Source organism: Neomonachus schauinslandi, chromosome 7, assembly GCF_002201575.2.
Source record: "Neomonachus schauinslandi chromosome 7, ASM220157v2, whole genome shotgun sequence".
Taxonomy (NCBI): Eukaryota; Metazoa; Chordata; class Mammalia; order Carnivora; family Phocidae; genus Neomonachus; species Neomonachus schauinslandi.
In genome coordinates this window covers 8721611-8742083 of record NC_058409.1, presented here as the reverse complement: position 1 = coordinate 8742083, position 20473 = coordinate 8721611, and the positions used below count along the sequence as shown (strand labels likewise).

General features: G+C 45.1%; 1 pseudogene; it reads left to right on the top strand.

Annotated features, from left to right (window-relative positions):
* Positions 1–11119: 11119 nt before the first annotated feature.
* Positions 11120–11503, top strand: LOC110591124 (annotated as a pseudogene).
* Positions 11504–20473: the final 8970 nt, after the last annotated feature.

Below are 20473 nucleotides of genomic sequence, written 5' to 3'. Positions count from 1 at the left end.
CACCCTGAAGAAACGAGCAATGGTGAGGCCATGGGAGGACGAGCCACCACCCAAAGCCATTACTGCCTCTGGAGCAGGGACAGCAAGGGGAAATCATGTTCCAAGATGTTGGGGGGAGAGAGACATTAAGAAAGGGTTGCTTAGTGGGAGTTGGGGTCACCGTGAGAGGCAGCTAACCCCTGAGATGGGGCACCAGGACACGGAGTCAGAAATACCCTTCACTGGATCTGTTGGTGCTGCCTATTGACTAAACCCTATGGGCGGCCACCCAGCAAGGAAGGGCTCTTTCCAGATGCGGACAGCGGGGATCATCTTCCTGGGGTGGAGATGGGGAAGCAGGCGTCTGGGGGCGGGGGGCGGGGGGGTGGCTTAAATGGAGAACAGTTGGAGCAATTGGGAAGGAGCTTGGTGTACTTGAGGGGGAAAAGGCTATTGGCCATTGTGCTGACTGCTTAAATAAGGGTATTTATGATGTCCTGAAATAATAAAACACAAAAATGAAGACTTAGAAAACCATTACCTGGGAGATCTCCTGTGTCCTTAACTGTCCCTGAGTCATTTCTCCAGTTTTCTTCAGAAGCTCCACCTCCTGTCTTCTCTGGAAGGGATGAGTAGTGGTGGTGGGCCAGGCGGGCAGGAGAGCTGGGAGGGGCCTGGGAAGTGGGAGCCAGCGTTTGGGGAGGGGGGGTTAGCTGTCCCCTGCACTAACCTTCCAACAGTCCCTTGGCTCAACCTTGGGACCATCCAGAGTCCACTTCATCCCACCTCTCCGGTACAAACAACATTCTTACCTGATCACCGTAATAGCTTCCTGTCTGGTCTCCTTCCTTCAGCTGTGTATTAGTTGCATAACTAAATTCTCCTAAGAAACCCTGAGACCTCTGGACTTAACCGTATGGATTTTTGGCTCTCACAAAATCTCTTGTAGCCCAGCCCTGGCTTTCCTCCGCGGTCGATGCCAGGGTCAGGCTCCCTATGCTTTGCGATGCCGTCTTAGCATGGGGTTTCTAATGTTGCAAGTTTACATAGTTTCTAGAAAAAGAGGCTGGAGAGTCCCCAACAGCTACTAATGCCCCAGCACATCACTTGCATTCATGTTTCATTAGCTCGAACTAATCACGTGGTGCTGAAACCTGCAGGCATGGCAGTGAGGAACTTCTCTGGTTTTCTCCAAGTGCCCAGGCGGGAGACCACCAGATCCAGGGGAGCACTAATAATGTCTATCTCAAGCCCTTGCACCATCACTTTTTCTCAATTACAAAAAAAAGCGTGAGACTTTTGCAAATTCCTGCTGCTCCAGGTCGCCACACAATCCTTCACCTTGATCTTTTCTCAGCGAGAACCCTAACTCCTCTTTAAATTTTTTTTTAAAAGATTTTATTTATTTGATAGAGCACAAGCAGAGGGAGAAGCAGGCTACCTGCTGAGCAGGGAGCCCAACGTGGGACTCGATCCCAGGACCCTGAGATCATGACCTGAGCTGAAGGCAGACGCTTAACCAACTGAGCCACCCAGGCGTCCTTAACTCCTTTAAATTGTGTCCTTCCCCCCAACAGACCATACTCCCCATTCCCTGCTTTAGTTGTTTTCTTGAAGCACTTAGACATTTCACTTTTGTCTGCATCCTCTAAAATATTAGCTCCACCAAGACAAGAGTTGTATCCAGTTTTTATCACTGCGGGATCCCAGCACCTCGAATCTCTCCTGCTTTCAAGCCCTAGGACCCTCTGCTGCCTTCCTCTATGTGGTCCCTGCGGGTCCTGAGCCTGCCGGGGATCTGCGTGGGTAAATCAACTTGCAGCTCACAGGGTCCTCCCTCTGCAAGTTTTCAGATTTGACTTTCCTCCACCAGGTCATTTGCCATTCGTCCATCTGTTCTCACATCGGCATCGTTAATGGTTACACAGGTCTCCTGGTTGCGGTGAAGTTGGAGTTGGCTTTTCAGTTTCCTGTGTATTTTTTTTTTTTAAAGATTTTATTTATTTATTTGAGACAGAGAGAGAGACAGAGAGCATGAGAGGGAGGAGGGTCAGAGGGAGAAGCAGACTCCCTGCCAAGCAGAGAGCCCGATGCGGGACTCGATCCCGGGACTCCAGGATCATGACCTGAGCCGAAGGCAATCGCCCAACCAACTGAGCCACCCAGGCGCCCCGTTTCCTGTGTATTTTTATTTTAGGGTGATTTTTTTGTGGGGGCAGGGGATGACTTTCAAGAGGAAGAGGCAGTTAGGATGTTGCCATCTTGGAACTAGAGCAAGTATTTTTGCAATGATGGATCCATAAAATTAGTATCTTTTTCAGATCTTCATTTTATAACACCTTGACTTAAGCAAAACAAGTTTTTGTGTTTTTTTTCATGATGGAGTTATAATGTGTACCTTGGGCTTGGCTGAAGACATGGTCTTGGAAGATCACTTATAAATTGAACTTTTATTGTATGTGGTGAGGTGAGTGGATTCAATATGTGATGAAGTTTGAGAGTTTTAAGGTACTTCGTCACTCCTTAATTTGTTTCGCCATTTTGATTCTTTTTGCCCTAACTGATCTCTCCACTTTCAGGCAAAGCACATCTGACAATAAGTATCTGTAGCCCAGAAATGATTTTCCTGGTAAAATTTGTTGAGTTGCCAGTTCTGCTCATAACTTTAACATGTGACTTTTAAAAAAAAACAAAACCTTATTTTTTTTAAAATGATCCCTCCCCCCAAGGTGGGGCTTGAACTCTGAACCCTGAGATCAAGAGTCGCACGCTCTTTCGACTGAGCCCGCCAGGTGCCCCTCACGTGTGACACTGGAATTCCTTCTTAAATGTACCTAATATGCCTTCACATTGTTGGGTGGTGAGGAAGCCTAAAGACATTTGTAAAATGCTGTGGACGTCCGTACATTGTAGTACGAGTCGAAGCAGTGATCTAGTGGGAGTTGATAGGTTTGGAGGAAAGTTGGTGTGCTGCCTTGTTAGGCAAAGTTAGATACTTGTTTTATATTTGGCAGGAGGAATTCTCACAGCATTGACTGCCTGTGTGATTCTTTGGAACTCGTGTCCGAAGTAGTGGTTGGTGTGGATTTTTGCTTTGGATTCATATGAGTTTTGTCATTTAGTATCTGTGTGATTGTATTTTTTATTTATTTTTAAAATTTTATTTATTTATTAGAGAGAGAGCACAAGCAGGGGGAGTGGGAGAGGGAGAAGCAGACTCCCCACTGAGCAGGGAGCCCAATGTGGGACTCGATCCCAGGACCCTGGGATCATGACCCGAGCCGAAGGCAGACGCTCAACCGACAGAGCCACCCAGGCGTCCCTCACAACACTGCTTTTCAACAGCATTCCCCCAAAATGGTCTTTTCACGCCATAGATATCTTTTAGGAATGATCAGAATATCTTCAAATACACGATTGTACCGGGGAATCATAAATAGTATGTTCACCTGCTATTACTTGCCTCTAATGTCCAAAGCCAAACTGGAAGAGGTACATGAATCACTTGAGGTAGAATTCAGACAGATAAAAATTAACTCTAGATGCTGAGAGACCAAGATCATAGGGCCCAGGCGTCTTTCTTTGTTATCACGTAACAAGGAGCCGGCGCTCATAACACGCAGAGGAAAAGGTCTCAGGTAGTCCGTGTTAGTCCGAGTCAAGCATCAGCTTCGCAGGGAAACTTAGTTCAGCATGGATTTCTCGGGCTGCTCCAGGAGCTGGGACGGACTGGCTAATTAAGAAGCCACAGCACGTGTTAAAGGCGTGCGGCTCACCTGGGGATCTGGTTAACATGCAGGTTTTAATTGAGCAGGGCTGAGCAGGGACTGGAGCACCTGCATGGCTAACCAGCTCCAGGTGAGGCCAAGGCGGCTGATCCCCGGCTCACCGCGTAGGCTTTAGATGGGCTTTCAGATGCCTAAGGGACCTGGGATCGGAGGTACCAGAGCAGAATTCCTTTGCGGTGAAAATGGAGCCAGCTCGACTGGAATGGGAGCCGTACTCCAAGGTAGGCCTCCTGAGATTTACAGGTAAGGGCCAAGTTTTCTTTTACTGCAGTTTTGAAAGCTTGGGCATTTAGGCAAACATTTAATTGAAACTCCCCACATTCTGTGTCGTATGGTGTAAATGTTGAGGCTTCCAAAACAACGCAGAGGTTCTCGGGCTCTTCAGCTCTTTAAGGAAATCAGCCAATTCTCAGCATGTGTCTTTCGGAATGTGAATAGAATTTGCTTGATCCTGACCCGTGGTCCCCGAGGATACTAGAATGTGTTAGTTGCAAAATGTACCCACAGCTAAAAGACTTGCCTTGATAAAGTTCGATCATTTCTGAAGTTGGCCGTGTACTGACTGCTGTGTTCCAGAAACTAGGCTAACTGCGTATCAGAGACCTTATTTGAATTCTCCAACATTGCTAAGGAGAGTGTATCATTTGTTAAAAAACAAAATCCAGGGGCGCCTGGGTGGCTCAGTCGTTAAGCGTCTGCCTTCGGCTCAGGTCATGATCCCATGATCATAGTCCTGGGATCGAGTCCCACATCGGGCTCCCTGCTCCGCGGGCAGCCTGCTTCTCCCTCTCCCACTCCCCCTGCTTGTGTTCCCTCTCTCGCTGTGTCTCCCTCTCTCTCAAATAAATAAAATCTTTAAAAAAACCCCAACAAAATCCATCCGACTAAGTTTGGGGATCATTGGCTTTATCAAACAGTTCATGGATTGGGCAACATCTCGTGGGACAAGCCGAGGGACAGGTACAAAGCAGAAGGCTTTTAAAGGAGGGTGGGATAAAGTTTTTAGCAGAAGAAAAGGATTCTTACCAGTAAGACCGCTTTCCCATCTGGGAGGAAAGCAAGGGGTCTTGTCATGTAGATGACCTTATCTTCTTTTGGGGGGATGGAGAGGGTCCCCCTGAATGGCTGACTCCCAGGCACTGATTGAAACATACCTGACTGACTGATGGGTTAAGACCTTTCTGGGAGAGGCTGAAATGCAGTTTCATTGGGTACTAAGCCCCTTAAAATGACAGTAATTGAAAATATCATTTCCATCATTAAATCTTAGTTTTTAATGACAGCACAGAATTTCACTGTTGGATAGTTTGATTTTCTAGTATTTGCTCTTACACATTTTTTTTTTTTAAGATTTTATTTATTCATTTGAGAGAGAGCACGAGCCAGAGGGGCTGGGTGGTGGGAGAGGGAGAAGCAGACTCCCCACTGAGCAGGGGCCCGATGCAATGGGGCTCAATCCAAGTGATGTAGGAAAGAGCGTTAGGATTCAAAGCCAACAGCCAAGAAAGAATTCTTGAGACATCTTTGGTGCACAAAGGTGGTTTTATTAAAGCACCGGGACAGGACCCGTGGGCAGAAAGAGCTACAATGGGGTTATGAGGAGTGGCCCACATTCAAGTTGGGGGAGGGGGTTAGAGATAGTGTAAGTCTCTAAGGAATTTTGGAAGCAAGGTTTCCAGGACCCTGAGGGGGCTAGCCATTGTTGGGAAAAGGTCATTTATTATTGTCTAATAAAACCTTAGTCATGAGACCCTCCAGATGTATATCAGTGGGTCATGTGCTTGGGGGATGATTGCCAACGTGTATCTTGGGATTTAGAGACAAAGAAGTTTCCAAAGGCATTTTTATATGTTAAAGTAGACTTAGAGGATCTGGGAGCGGGGAGAGGGTTGGGCTAGGATTGTTTTTTTGCCTTTAGCAAAGTATCAACATCTAGGCAGCTGAGTCCCTAGAGGAATGTCACTCTTCCTGTTTCAAGGACTTGTCAATGGGCTGTAGGTAGTAAGGAGATTTAGTATTTTTCTTCTGCTTTTGTTTCCCACCTCACGGGGACCCTGAGATCATGACCTGAAGGCAGACGCTTAGCACTGAGCCCCCCCGGCGCCCCTCCTCTTATAATCTGACCAAGGTACAGGGTTTCAGAGTGGCCACTCCAAGGAGGAACGTGTCTGCATGTGTTCTGCTTCCTTGTCTGTAAAAATACCAATCTTGTACAAAACAACGAGAACTTGAATGCTTTCCTGCTCTTGGGCAGGGCGTTCAATCTTCTTTCTCAGGGTCACCTTATACCATTGTTACTTGCTCTGCCTCTGAAAGCCTTTGAGTTTTTCAAGGCTCACAGGTTTGTTTGTTTTTTTAAGTAAGCTCTATACTCAGCGTGGGGCTCGAACTCACGACCCTGAGATCGGGAGTCGCATGCTCCACTGACTGAGCCAGCCAGGTGTCCCAGGGCTCAGAGTTTTGAAAGGGAGGCATAGTGAATTGGGAAGATAAATTCTCAGTCTTTTTGAGATCTTCAGTGGGCTCAGCATGTAAGTATTTTCAAAGGAAACTAGGACTCTGAAGTTGGTAATGCCAAGTGATTTGTCGAGGATTTTGGTGGTAAGAAGTATTCATAGGCCATTTTCAGATATAGATGATCGATTCTAAAATGGATGGAGTTACTGGATTTTACCTAGGGGAAATTCCATAGTTATCTACAGAGTCTAGAATTACCGTCAGGTGGCACCTTGTCCAGTCATGAGCAGAGACGTGTGTACTTTGGTGACGGTGCCCCCAAATCTGTCTTGATTCATATTCTATACTATCCTTCATGTTGTTCCTTTTCCCTAAAATATAAATTGCTTCCGAAAGTGTAGCCAGGGGGGCGCCTGACTGGCTCAGTAGGTAGAGCATGTGACTCTTGATCGCGGGTTGTGATTTTGGGTCCCATGTTGGGCGTAGAGCTTACTTTTGCTGCTGAAAAAATTGAAAGGCAGAGAGGAGTGGTGGGGAAACAGGAAAGGACTTATTGCAGTGAGGCCAACACCAGGAAGGCAACGGACTGGCCTCTCAATGACTGTGTCCAAAGCGCTGAAATACTTCCAGGTTTATATAAGGAAAACGCAGGACAAAGATCAGGTGCATGAGGGACGCCTGGGTGACTCATTCAGTTAAGTGTCTGCCTTCGGCTCAGGTCATGGTCTCAGGGTCCTGGGATCGATCCCGGTGTTGGGCTCCCTGCTCAGTGGGGAGTCTGGTTTTTCCCTCTGCCTGCCCCTCCCCCTGCTTGTGCTCTCTTTCTGACAAATAAAAAAAGCTTAAAAAAAAAAAATCAGGTGCATGCAGGTGGGCAGTGAAGGTCACCTCGATCCTTGTCTTGGGGTCTGTCACATGGGGTCTTGCTGGCTCAGGGCAGCCCTTATTGCTTGCAGGGGTAGTTTTGTTCCCATCAGGGGATGCCTCACCTGCAGGGTCTTTGGCCAGAGGTAAGAGATAAGCTGGAAAGAAGAACTTAATCCATTTAGAAAGTCTGAGGTCTAAAAGGAGGTGGTTGAAGCCCTCTTTGAAAAAGATTTTTATTTTTTTATTTTTTTACAGATTTTATTTATTTATTTGACAGAGAGACACACATCGAGAGAGGGAACACAAGCAGGGGAAGTGGGAGAGGGAGAAGCAGGCTTTCCGCTGAGCAGGGAGCCCGATGCGGGACTCGATCCTGGGATCATGACCTGAGCTGAAGGCAGATCCTTAAAGACTGAGCCACCCAGGTGCCCCTGAAAAAATTTTTATGTGTAAGTATGAGGCAGGCAGGACGGGGACCCAGGGGAGGGTCCCACAGGACCAGCCAAGAGCGTCCTTGGCTTCACCCAGGATAGAACTCCAACGTGAGCCAGATACCCAGTGGCGTGAGTGACAGAGAATAGATGGAATGTCTGGGAGACTCGGGAACCAAGAGAAGAGTAAGTGTTACCATTGCTTGGGGTTAGGGGTTTATATTAGAAAAGGGTCTAGGGAATGTATTCCTTCAGGAATTCAAGGTAAGGTCTGATCACAGGTGAGTGTCAGGTGAACAGTGGGTATTACTCCATAAATTACTGAAGGTAGGGGTCTTGATGCCAGTCAAGCCAACTTTTGTTTGAAGCGAGTGTTCTGGAACATATTTGGGATCTGGCTCTTCTGAGGTGTTATCAGGTGCTTGGGGTCTTGGACGAAACTCAGACCATCAATAACTTTCCTGATTCCCCCTTGAATTGGAACATAGCTTCTTTGGCTTATTCAGAGGCAAAATCTAGATCATGAGTAAATAGGTCTAGCAGAAAAACAGCGGACATGGAGCCTTCCTAAAATGGAGTCCCTTCAGCTTGCCTATCTCAAATAGTCTCATCGAAGCTCTGTTGGAGAAAACTGCTTCTCCCCCTGCAAAATTTTTTGCTTCATCCATTTTAATTCAACCAAAAGACAGAAAAACCTCTTTTCAGGTTTTCAACCTATCCACAGTTCATTTGTATGTAGTTTGACCACTGATGTTACTTGATACTTGAAAAGGTTATTTATGGAAATGAGAAAGATTTTCAGTCTATATTAACCTCCATATGTGATTTGGGGCAAAGAAAAAATCATCACATTGAACATGGTCCAAAAAAATTTTTTTTAAGATTTTATTTTTAAGTAATCTTTACACCCAACAGGGGGTTGGAACTCAGCATCCCAAGCTCAAGAGTGGCACGTTCTTCAAACTGAGCCAGCCAGGAGCCCCAGTCCAAAATGTTTTGGTGATGGAGATACATGAAATAAAGTTCAATTATTTGAGTCAATTATGTCAGTTCCCAATTAATCTAGGAACGTAACTCACTGACCTAGACTTAATTTATGGGCTTTAATATTCTTAGATTATGGTTATCCATGATGTTGACCTTTTTTCCCTAATGGCCTTTTTTTAAAAAATTTTTTTTAATTTAAATTCTAATTAGTTAACATATCATGTAATGTTGGTTTCAGGAGCAAAATTTAGTGATTCATCACTTAAATAGAACACTCAGTCATCACAACAAGTGCCCTCCTTGGTACCCATCACCTGTTTCACCCATCCCCCACCCACCTCCCCAGTTTGTTCTCCAACTGGCCATTTTTCTAAGTCTTTCTAATCTAGGTTCCCTGTGATATAAGGACATTAGGCTACCTTTGGCATTCGGTGACTGTTCATTTGGATCTAGACATCTGGGGAATCTGCTCTTGCATTAATAGAAGAGGTGGGTGCAGGATGACTAGCTCAGACTAAAGCATTAGGTACTTACATGTGCTATAAAAATAGTGACCGAAATTAGGCAGGCCATCCTGTTCTTTACTAGGGAGCTTGGATTGCCAATGTGAGGGAATGTGTTACAGATCAGATCTCTTCTACACAGATGAGCTAAGTCTTTAGAGAAAGGTTAGAGAATCTAGATCATGGCATTTTTTCTCATGCTGACATTCTGGGAGAGAATGAGTAATTTTAGACCATCTGTATTTGCTTTTAGGATTTCAGGATTTTGCAATTCCAGGCTGTTAATTGACATTACCGACATAATGGAACTCTAACTCACATCATCCTCTCCCTTAGATCTTCTCATCTTTGCACTTGACTTCAGTAACCACCTCTTTGCCAGTGGTTCCACAGTTTGTCTCCAGCCTAGACCCCTGAGACCTGACCCCATTTATATAACTGCCAATTTGCCATGGTGTGACTTTGTGGTTTATAATAAATACACATTTGGTCTTTGTCCCTGTTCCTGGCATGGAGCTCTTAAACCCTTGGAACTTCCTAAGGGAAGAGCTCACCAAAGATGCCCTCTGTTACGTTAATAAGGTGACTTTGGGATTGCACCTAAGGATGGGGGGTGGTTGCTGGTGGACCCAGCCAGATAATTAGAGGGTTGGAACTTTCAGCCCCTCCCCACCCCACCTCTAGGGGCTGGAAATTGAGTTAAATCACCAGTGGCTGGTGATTTAATCAACCATGCTTATATAATGAAGATTTCATAAGAACCCAGAAGGAAGGGGTTTGGAGAGCTTCTGAGTTGGGAACCCATGGAAATTTGGGGAGAGTGGCATGCTCAGAGAGCTTGGAAGCTCTGTGCCCCTTTCCCAAAGGTATCCTTGTCCTATGCATCTCTTCCATCTGGCTGTTTCTGAGTTATATCTTTTTATAACAAACCGGTGATCCAGTAAGTAAAATGTTTCTCTGAGTTCTGTGAGCTGCTTTAGCAAATTCATCTATCCCAAGGAGAGGGGTCATGGGAATCTGATTGATAGCCAGTGGCTCAGAACCACAGGTTACTACCTGGACTTGTGATTGGCCTCTGAAATGGGAAGAAGGCAATCTTGTAGGACTGGGCCCTTTGTTAAATAACAAAATTCAACCAAGTACATTCGAAGATCTCATTGGCTTTATTGAATGATTCATGAATCGGGCAGCATCCCATCTAGCAAGTAGAGGGGAGTTCTGAGGAGTTGTACAGAATGGGAAAGTTTTCATGGAAGGAGCATAAGGCAAGGAAATTATTAGCACAAGAAAAGGAAGGTTCTAGGTGAGGCTGCTTTCTAGGGGGGGAATAGCAGATGATCTCTTTCTCTGGGGGCATGGAAAGGAACCGAGTGCAGACTCTGCGTGGATTGAAAAAAATTCCTGACTGACATGTTAAGACTACATTTCTGGGGGAGGTCAAAAATGCAATTATATTATGTATTAAGCACTGGTTTGGGAACTTGGGTCTAAGTGACACCATTTGGGGCCTCTGGGTTTTTTTGTTTTGTTTTTTTAGTCTTCATTGTTGTTGTTTTGTTTTTAATACCTTGAACTGTAGAATCTGATGCTTTGTCTGGGTAGGTAGTGTCAGAATTGAGTTAAATTGGAGACACCCAGCTATTTATCCAGAGAATCACTTGGATGTGTGAAGAACCCCGCCCCCCACATTGGAATCGGGTGTAGACCCTTACACAGACATGTGTATGGCCCAGTGGTACCTCATAAATAAAGTGCAATTTCCCAGGACTTTCTTTTTTTTAAAGATTTTATTTATTTATTTATTTGAGAGAGAGAGAATGAGAGAGAGAGAGAGAGCATGAGATGGGGGAGGGTCAGAGGGAGAAGCAGGCTCCCCACCGAGCAGGGAGCCCGATGCGGGACTCAATCCCGGGACTCCAGGATCATGACCTGAGCCGAAGGCAGTCGCTTAACCAACTGAGCCACCCAGGCGCCCCACAATTTCCCAGGACTTTCAACCCTTGCTCTGCCAACTCGGCAATTCTTATCAAAAGACAAGCTATTAAAAATCTTTTATTTAGCCCTCTTGAGCTTCTCCCCGGGGTGGCCGCGCGGGAGGGAGGCCGAGATGGCAGATGAGATCGCCAAGGCTCAGGCCAGGCGGCCTGGTGGTGACACGATCTTCGGGAAGATCATTCGCAAGGAAATCCCAGCCAAAATCGTTTTTGAGGATGACCAGTGTCTTGCTTTCCGTGACATTTCCCCTCAAGCACCAACTCATTTTCTGGTGATACCCAAGAAACCTCTATCTCAGATTTCTGTAGCAGAAGATGATGATGAAAGTCTTCTTGGACATGTAATGATGGTTGGAAAGAAAGGTGCTGCTGATCTGGGCCTGAAAAGGGTTATCAAATGGTGGTGAATGAAGGTTCAGATGGGGGACAGTCTGTCTATCATGTTCATCTCCATGTTCTTGGAGGTCGGCAGATGAATTGGCCTCCTGGTTAAGCATGTTTTAAGGATAATTTTCCCTTCTCTAGGCAATGGTCAATATTTCCCAGTGCCAGTATGTTAAACAGTATACTTACTTCTGCCTGTGTATGGAGAGATTGAGGAAATAATTTTTAAAACCCATACATAATAAAAGACAGTGTTGCATGGTTTACAGTAAAAAAAAAAAATCTTTTATTTATTATTATTTTTAAGTAATGTGGCGCCCAGTGCAGGGTCCAACGCGGGACTTGACCTCACAACCCTGAGATCAAGACCTGAGCTGAGATCAAGAGTTGGATGCTTGGCTGACTGAGCCACCCAGGTGCCCCTATTACAAATCTTTTACAAGATAGAATAGTGCAAAAGTACAGCATCCTTTCTTGATCAAAACTCTTCAGAGTATAGGGATAGAGGGTACATACCTCAATATCATAAAAGCCATCTATGAAAAACCTACAGCGAATATCATTCTCCATGGGGAAAAACTGAGAGCTTTCCCCCTAAGGTCAGGAACGCGGCAGGGATGCCCACTATCACCACTGCTATTCAACATAGTTATTGGACGTCCTAGGCACAGCAATCAGACAACAAAAAGAAATAAAAGGCATCCAAATCGGCAAAGAAGAAGTCAAATTCTCACTCTTTGCAGATGATATGATACTTTATGTGGAAAACCCCAAAAACTCCACCCCAAAACTGCTAGAACTCATACAGGAATTCAGTAAAGTGGCAGGATATAAAATCAATGCACAGAAGTCAGTGGCATTCCTATACACCAACAATAAGACAGAAGAAAGAGACATTAAGGAGTCGATCCCATTTACAATTGCACCCAAAACCATCAGATACCTAGGCATAAATCTAACCAAAGAGGCAAAGGATCTGTACTCAGAAAACTATAAAATACTCATGAAAGAAATTGAGGAAGACACAAAGAAATGGAAAAACGTGCCATGCTCATGGATTGGAAGAACAAATATTGTGAAGATGTCAATGCTACCTAGAGCAATCTACACATTCAGTGCAATCCCTATCAAAATACCATCCACTTTTTTCAAAGAAATGGAACAAATAATCCTAAAATTTGTATGGAACCAGAAAAGACCCTGAATAGCCAGAGGAATGTTGAAAAAGAAAAGCAAAGCTGGCGGCATCACAATTCCGGACTTCCAGCTCTATTACAAAGCTGTCATCATCAAGACAGCATGGTACTGGCACAAAAACAGGCACATAGATCAATGGAACAGAATAGAGAGCCCAGAAATGGACCCTCAACTCTATGGTCAACTGATCTTTGACAAAGCAGGAAAGAATGTCCAATGGAAAAAAGATAGTCTCTTCAACAAATGGTGTTGGGAAAATTGGACAGCCACATGCAGAAGAATGAAACTGGACCATTTCCTTACACCACACACAAAAATAGACTCCAAATGGTTGAAAGACCTCAATGTGAGACAGGCGTCCATCAAAATCCTAAAGGAGAACACAGGCAGCAACCTCTTCGACCTCAGCTGCAGCAACTTCTTCCTAGAAACATCGCCAAAGGCAAGGGAAGCAAGGGCAAGAATGAACTATTGGGACTTCATCAAGATAAAAAGCTTTTGCAAAGCAAAGGAAACAGTCAACAAAACCAAAAGACAACCGACAGAATGGGAGAAGATATTTGCAAATGTCGTATCAGATAAAGGGCTAGTATCCAAAATCTATAAAGAACTCATCAAACTCAACACCCAAAGAACAAAGAATCCAGTCAAGAAATGGGCAGAAGACATGAACAGACATTTTTCCAAAGAAGACATCCAAATGGCCAACAGACACATGAAAAAGTGCTCAATATCGCTCAGCATCAGGGAAATCCAAATCAAAAGCTCAATGAGATACCACCTCACACCAGTCAGAATGGCTAAAATTAACAAGTCAGGAAATGACAGATGTTGGTGGGGATGCGGAGAAAGGGGAACCCTCCTACACTGTTGGTGGGAATGCAAGTTGGTGCAGCCACTCTGGAAAACAGTATGGAGGTTCCTCAAAAAGTTGAAAATAGACCTACCATACAACCCAGCAATTGCACTACTGGGTATTTACCCCAAAGATACAAAAGTAGGGATCCTAAAGGGTACGTGCACCCCGATGTTTATAGCAGCAATGTCCACAATAGCCAAACTGTGGAAAGAGCCAAGATGTCCATCGACAGATGAATGGATAAAGAAGATGTGGTATAGGGCACCTGGGTGGCTCAGATGGTTAAGCGTCTGCCTTCGGCTCAGGTCATGATCCCAGCGTCCTGGGATTGAGTCCCGCATTGGGCTCCCTGCTCCTTGGGAGCCTGCTTCTCCCTCTGCCTCTCTCTCTCTCTCTGTCTCTCATGAACAAATAAATAAAATCTTAAAAAAAAAAAAAAGAAGATGTGGTATATATATACAATGGAATATTTATGCAGCCATCAAAAGGAATGAGATCTTGCCATTTACAACAACGTGGATGGAACTGGAGGGTATTATACTGAGCGAAATAAGTCAGAGAAAGACATGTATCATATGACCTCACTGATATGAGGAATTCTTAATCTCAGGAAACAAACTGAGGGTCGCTGGAGTGGGGGGTGGGGTGGGGGGGATGGGGTGACTGGGTGATAGACTCTGGGGAGGGTATGTGCTCTGGTAAGCGCTGTGAATTGTGCAAGACTGTTGAATCTCAGATCTGTACCTCTGAAACAAATAATGCAATATATGTTAAGAAAAAAAAAAAGAAGAAGAAGAAGGTAGCAGGAGAGGAAGAATGAAGGGGGGGAAATCGGAGGGGTAGGCGAACCATGAGAGACGATGGACTCTGAAAAACAAACTGACGGTTCTAGAGGGGAGGGGGGTGGGAGGTTGGGTTAGCCTGGTGATGGGTATTGAGGAGGGCACATTCTGCATGGAGCACTGGGTGTTATGCACAAACAATGAATCATGGAACACTACATCTAAAACTAATGATATAATGTATGGGGATTAACATAACAATAATAATTAAAAAAAAAGATAGAATAGTGCAGGGATGCCTGGGTGGCTCCTTTGGTTAAGCGTCTGCCTTTGGCTCAGGTCATGGTCCTGGGTCCTGGGATCGAGCCCCACATCGGGCTCTCTGCTCAGCGGGGAGCTTGCTTCTCTCTCTCTGTCTGCCGTTCCCTCTGCTTGTGCTCTGTCTCTCTCTGTCAAGTGAATGAATAAAATATTAAAAAAAAAAAAGAATAGTGCATCAGAGAGATAATCTAGAAGATCCATTTGGTGTCTTCAATCACTCATCAAAGTGCACTAGAAAATTTTGTCATCAAATCTCTATACCACTTCTGGAAGCCTAATAAGTTATAGATAAAGGCTGATGGCTTCTCTGGTAAATTCTCCCCACCTCCCTAACTCAGTGCCACTTAAATCCTGGCTCAGTTGCTCTCCTGCATTTTTGCCAACAATGTTTTCATTTGGTACGCTTTTTGGATCCACCACCTGGGGATCCTGGTGCCGTGTAAGGAGCTCTGCCTGGAGCGAGGGAGGCTTGAGTTCAAACAGCAGACCTGCTCCTCTTAGGGGGTGACCTTGGCACAGTTTCATGACCCCTCAAAGCCAGTTTCCTCATCCAAAAATGGGTAGGGTTTTGAAGTAATGTATGCCTAGTGTATAAGTACTCAGTGAGTGTTACCTTCACAAAACCCCAGTTTCTCTAGAAGATTCTTTACAGTTCTGTCACCAGTGGAATTTATGTCTTAGCTCTATTCAGTAACATGAGCATTCCTTTGATCTTGGTGGGTTGGAGAAATAAGATTTTTTTCTTCCTTCTGTTTTGCTTCTTGTCCGGTGGTGAGTGTCGTGTTAATACAGAATATGTTTGAAGGAAAAGGAGATTTTTTTCCTGGTATTTGAACCATTTTATTTTTCGAGCTGGACAAGTCTGTGGGATGAGGTGGTGGAAAGTTGCTCTTAGATTGCTGTATTGCTTCTCGAGCAGTGACCTTGGAAGGATGTGTTGAGATGAGTTCCCTCCGTAGTTTGCTTGGCATGGCGTTTGGCATACAGTAGGTGCTCCACCAAGTCCAGACATAGTCACATCACGACATCCACATTAACATCTGCATGGCAGTCTTGACTTGTAGACTGGCAGCCCCCGGAGGTATCAGACATAGACTCCGGATCAGGTTTGCTTGCTTGCCCTCTTACCCCTAACCCCCTCTTCTGTCAGTGAGTAAAAGACTTGAATAGACATGTTATGAGAGAGGAAATCTAAAAGACCAATACATGTTCAGGGATAGGGAAAAACAGCATCACATTGAGATATCACAGATCAGATTGACTAAAAATTTGAAGTCTGATAATAGGGGCACCTGGTGGCTCAGTAGGTTAAGTATCTGCCTTTGGCTCAGGTCATGATCCCGGGGTCCTGGGATCGAGCCCCGCATTGGGCTCCCTGCTCCGCGGGAAGCCTGCTTCTCCCTCTGCCCCTCCCCTGCTTTTACCCTCTCTTTCTCAGTCAAATAAATAAAGAAAATCTTTAAAAAACATAAAGTCTGATAATAAAAAATATTTGCAAGGCTATGGATCAGTAGGAGCTTGTACATTGCTAGTGGGAGGGTAAATTGGTACAACTGTTTTTGGATAATAATTTGAAGATTTGCCTACCCAACAACCTAGCAGTTCTCCTCATAGGTATATGTCCTAGAGATTTCGTGCTCATGCCCATCTGGATACAGGTACTAGAAAGCTCATCGTGAGGCTCCTGGGTGGCTCAGTCAATTAAACGTCCAGCTCCTGGTTTCTGCTCAGGTTATGATCTTCATGTCCTGGGACTGATCCCTGAATTGGGATCTGAGCTCAGCGTGGAGTCAGCTTGCAATCCTCTCTCTCCCTCTCCCTCTTCCCCTCCTCCACACGCACACCCTCTCTCTCTATCTCATATAAATAAATCTTTAAAAAAAAAAAAAGAGCATCATCCAACCTGGAAATGAACCCAGATGTTCATCAGGAGTAGAATAAAGTAAATAATGAGACATTTGTACAATGGAATACTACAGAGAGCCGTGAAAATTAACTTCAACTACATACAACAAAGTAAATGAATCTTACAGTGTTGTGCAAAGGAAATACAGTTCTCTATGCCTGTATGACATTTATATCACGTTCAGAACCAGATTCAACCTGAATTTATTAGAACATAACCCCATGAGGGGAAGGATCTTTATTACTATTAATTTCAAGTGCTTAGAACTGAGACTAGCACATATTAGATGCTCAGTGAAGATTGAATAACCTTAACCGTGTTGTTTAGGGATATATACATGGGTGCCGAAATATAAAGAGAAACCATTACCATAAAAGTCAGGATAGGGTTACTGGTAGGGATGAGGGAGGAAGTTAGGAGTGGGAAGGAATGGCCAGGGAGGTGTCTTCCGAAGTGCTGGTAATTTCTTGACCTGGGTGGTGATTTTAGGAGCGTTCACTTTAATTTACTCCTTAAACTATACATTTGTTTTATGTGCGTCTTAAATGTAATATTTCACAGTGAAAGAACTAACGCAACAGTCTTCTAGTTTATTTGGTTTCATTTTTATATCCTTGTTTTGGAGCATAGGCGAGAGAAAGGTACAAGTGGGGACTTTGGGAAGATCACATGGCAACCATTCTTGCTGGGTCTGTAGGGGAATATGGTGGACCCTTTATTAGACACCAGCAACCACAGAGGTTTTCATTCGTTTGCACCAGGGCATCTTGGGGGTGGCTTGGGTACCACAGACCTGGGTTCAATTCCTTCTTCTTTTTTTCTTTTTTTTAAGATTTTATTTATTTGAGACAGAGAGAGAGGGAGAGAGAGAGAGAGCGAGAGAGAGCGAGCATGAGTGGGGGGAGGGGCAGAGGGCGAAGCAGGCTTCCCGCTGAGCAAGGAGCCTGATGCAGGGCTCGATCCCAGGACCCTGGGATCACGACCTGAGCCGAAGGCAGATGCTCAACCGACTGAGCCACCCAGGCACCTTCAGCTCGATTACTTCTTTACCACCTACTGGCTGTGTAATCCAGGTGATCTAGAAGTAGACCGTTTCCTCCGCAGTGAAATACATATGACCAGAGCCACCGAATAGGGTTGGAGAGATTAAGTGAGGATTGAACAAGATAAGCCACGTATAATGCATGTTCACTGCCAGGGCCTCAGCTAGCCCCTGGGGTGCTTTTGTGTGAGTCAGAAAAGGCATCTTCCTCACAGACACTGCCTCAGGGGGTACCCAGCCTGGTGAGCAAATGGCCCTATTGTGTGGATTTAGGAAGAGGCACCCGGGGGAGTGGGGATGGATGAAACAGGGGAAGGGGATTAGAAGGTACAAACTTTTAGTTATAAAATAAATAAGACATGGGGATGCACTGGACAGCATAGGGGATATAGTTAATAATACTGTAACAACTTTATGTGGTGATGGTTGGTAATGGTGATGGATGGCTGGTAATCACTGAGGTGATCACTTTGTAGTATATAGAAATGTTGAATCCCTATGCCGTATGCCCCAAAACTAGCATCACATTGTGTGTCATGTACACGTCAATAGCTGAGTTCCGGCCCCACCTCACCCCCTTGCCCTGAATACTGCTCTTCCGGCAATAAATTGCGGAACTCTGCAGCCACCTTGTGGGCTTGGCATAGAGCAAGTGTTTCCTGTAACTGCCACGATACAGACCCAAATTCCTGTCCACTGAAAACACAAGCTAGGCATCCGCTGAGCATCCTTGGCGGAAATAGAGCTCAGTTCTTTGTGTTTGAGTTTTTATTTTATTATTTATTTATATTTTTTTTAGAAAAGATTTTATTATTTATTTGAGAGAGAGCACAGACAAGCAGGGGCAGGAGGGGTAGAGGAAGAGGAACAGGGAGACTCCTTGCTGAGCAGGGAGACTGACATGGGGCTCGATCCCAGGACCCCGAGATCATGACCTGACCCGAAGGCAGACGCTTAACCGACTGAGCCCCCCAGGAGCCCCCAGAGTTTTTTTAAACCACTCACAGGAATCATCGTTGGTTGACCCTATTGTGGTGGTATTTTATTTTATTTTATTTTATTTTTTTTTTTTTAAAAGATTTTATTTATTTATTTGACAGAGAGAGACACAGCGAGAGAGGGAACACAAGCAGGGGGAGTGGGAGAGGGAGAAGCAGGCCTCCTGCAAAGTGGAGAGCCCGACGCGGGGCTCGATCCCAGGACCCCGGGATCATGACCCGAGCCGAAGGCAGACGCTTAACGACTGAGCCACCCAGGCGCCCCTGTGGTGGTATTTTAAAAAAAATTATTTATCTAAAAATTTTTTTAAATCTCTAAACCCAACGTGGGGCTCGAACTTAGAACCCCGAGATCAAGAGTCACGTGCTCTATTGACTGAGCCAGCCTGGCACCCCTCCTATTGTGTTTTAAAATACAGTTTTACTGGAAAGAGTGGTGACTGGGAAACCTTCAGATCCCTGGCTCTGGTCTTGGAGCTGGACGTGGAAGATGTGAATAGTAAATCTGTTTTTCAGTTTCCTCCTCTTTTTTTTTTTTTTTAAAGATTGATTGATTTGGAGAGTGTGCAGAGGGGTAGGGGCAGAGGCAGAGGGAGAAAGAATCTCAAGCAGACTCCCTGCTGAGAGCAGAGCCCATGTGGGGCTCCCATCTCATGACCCCAAGATCATGACCAGAGCTGAAACCAAGAGTTGGATGCTTAACAGAGCCACCCAGGCGCCCCACAGTTTCCTTATCTTTAAAATGGGAGTTGAACTGGAACTATGTGCGTGTACCTTGCTGGGTGGGAGCAGGGGTGCTTCTGTTAGCTGGATGGGACATGATGCGGGTGGGGCTGTGCCGAATGGGTGAGGCCAGGAGGCCCCCCCCCAACTTCACCCCACGAAAGACATTACCTTCTAACTTTTTTCTAAAATACAAAATTCTGGGGGCACCTTAGTGGCTCAGTCATTTAAGCGTCTGCCTTTGGCCTGGGTCATGATCCCAGGGTCCTGGAATAGAGCCCTGCGTCCGGCTCCTTGCTCTTCGGGGAGCCTGGTTCTCGCTCTCCCTCTGCCCCTCCCCCTACTTGTGCTCCTTCTCTCTTGCTCACTCTCTCTGTCAAATAAATAAATAAATAAAATCTTTAAAAAATATATATAAAAACCTGTATGAGTGTACTGGGTGATGCTCTTAAGCCCTTCTTCGAACATTCTCTGATTCTTAAGACATCTGGATGGGAGCCTAATACAGAGATTAACATGTGAGTTTGGGTGTCAGACTCGGCTCTACTCCCTTCCTTCAAATGGACCTTGAGCAAGTTACTACCTCCAGGAATTTCGGGTTGCTTTGAAGGTAAAATGAGTAATATGTTTTGCAGAAACATAAATGCTGAAAAAAATGTTAATCATTTTATTTTATTTTAATTTAATTTTTAAAAATTTATTTATTTATTTGAGAGAGAGAGGATGAGAGACAGAGCACGAGAGGGAAGAGGATCAGAGGGAGAAGCAGACCCCCCGCCGAGCAGGGAGCCCGATGCGGGACTCGATCCAGGGACTCCAGGATCATGACCTGAGCCGAAGGCAGTCGCTTAACCAACTGAGCCACCCAGGCGCCCAAATGTTAATCATTTTAATTGAGAATTGCATAGGGCCTGGTATCATAAATTTTGCCTTTTCCATAAACCTCATAACCAGTCTTCCAAGATAGAGGTTTCCTCAAAATTGACCTTGCCTTGTCAGTAGTGTGTTGAGTAACCCTGTATTTTATGCAGTTTCAGACCCTGAGGAGGGCCTGCTGCCCCGGAGAAAGGGGTATGTGTTCCCCAAGCAGTGAGGGAAAGTAGGTTGACTTGTTTTCTGCGGTTCCGGTGATGAAGCTTAATTAAGTAATAAATTCCCTGACCTCCCTCCTTCTCTGCTGCGGAGTGATTCCGTTTAACGACGTCTGGGAGAAATTTCACTTCACTCTACCTCCCTGATTTTGAATTCTCAGTGC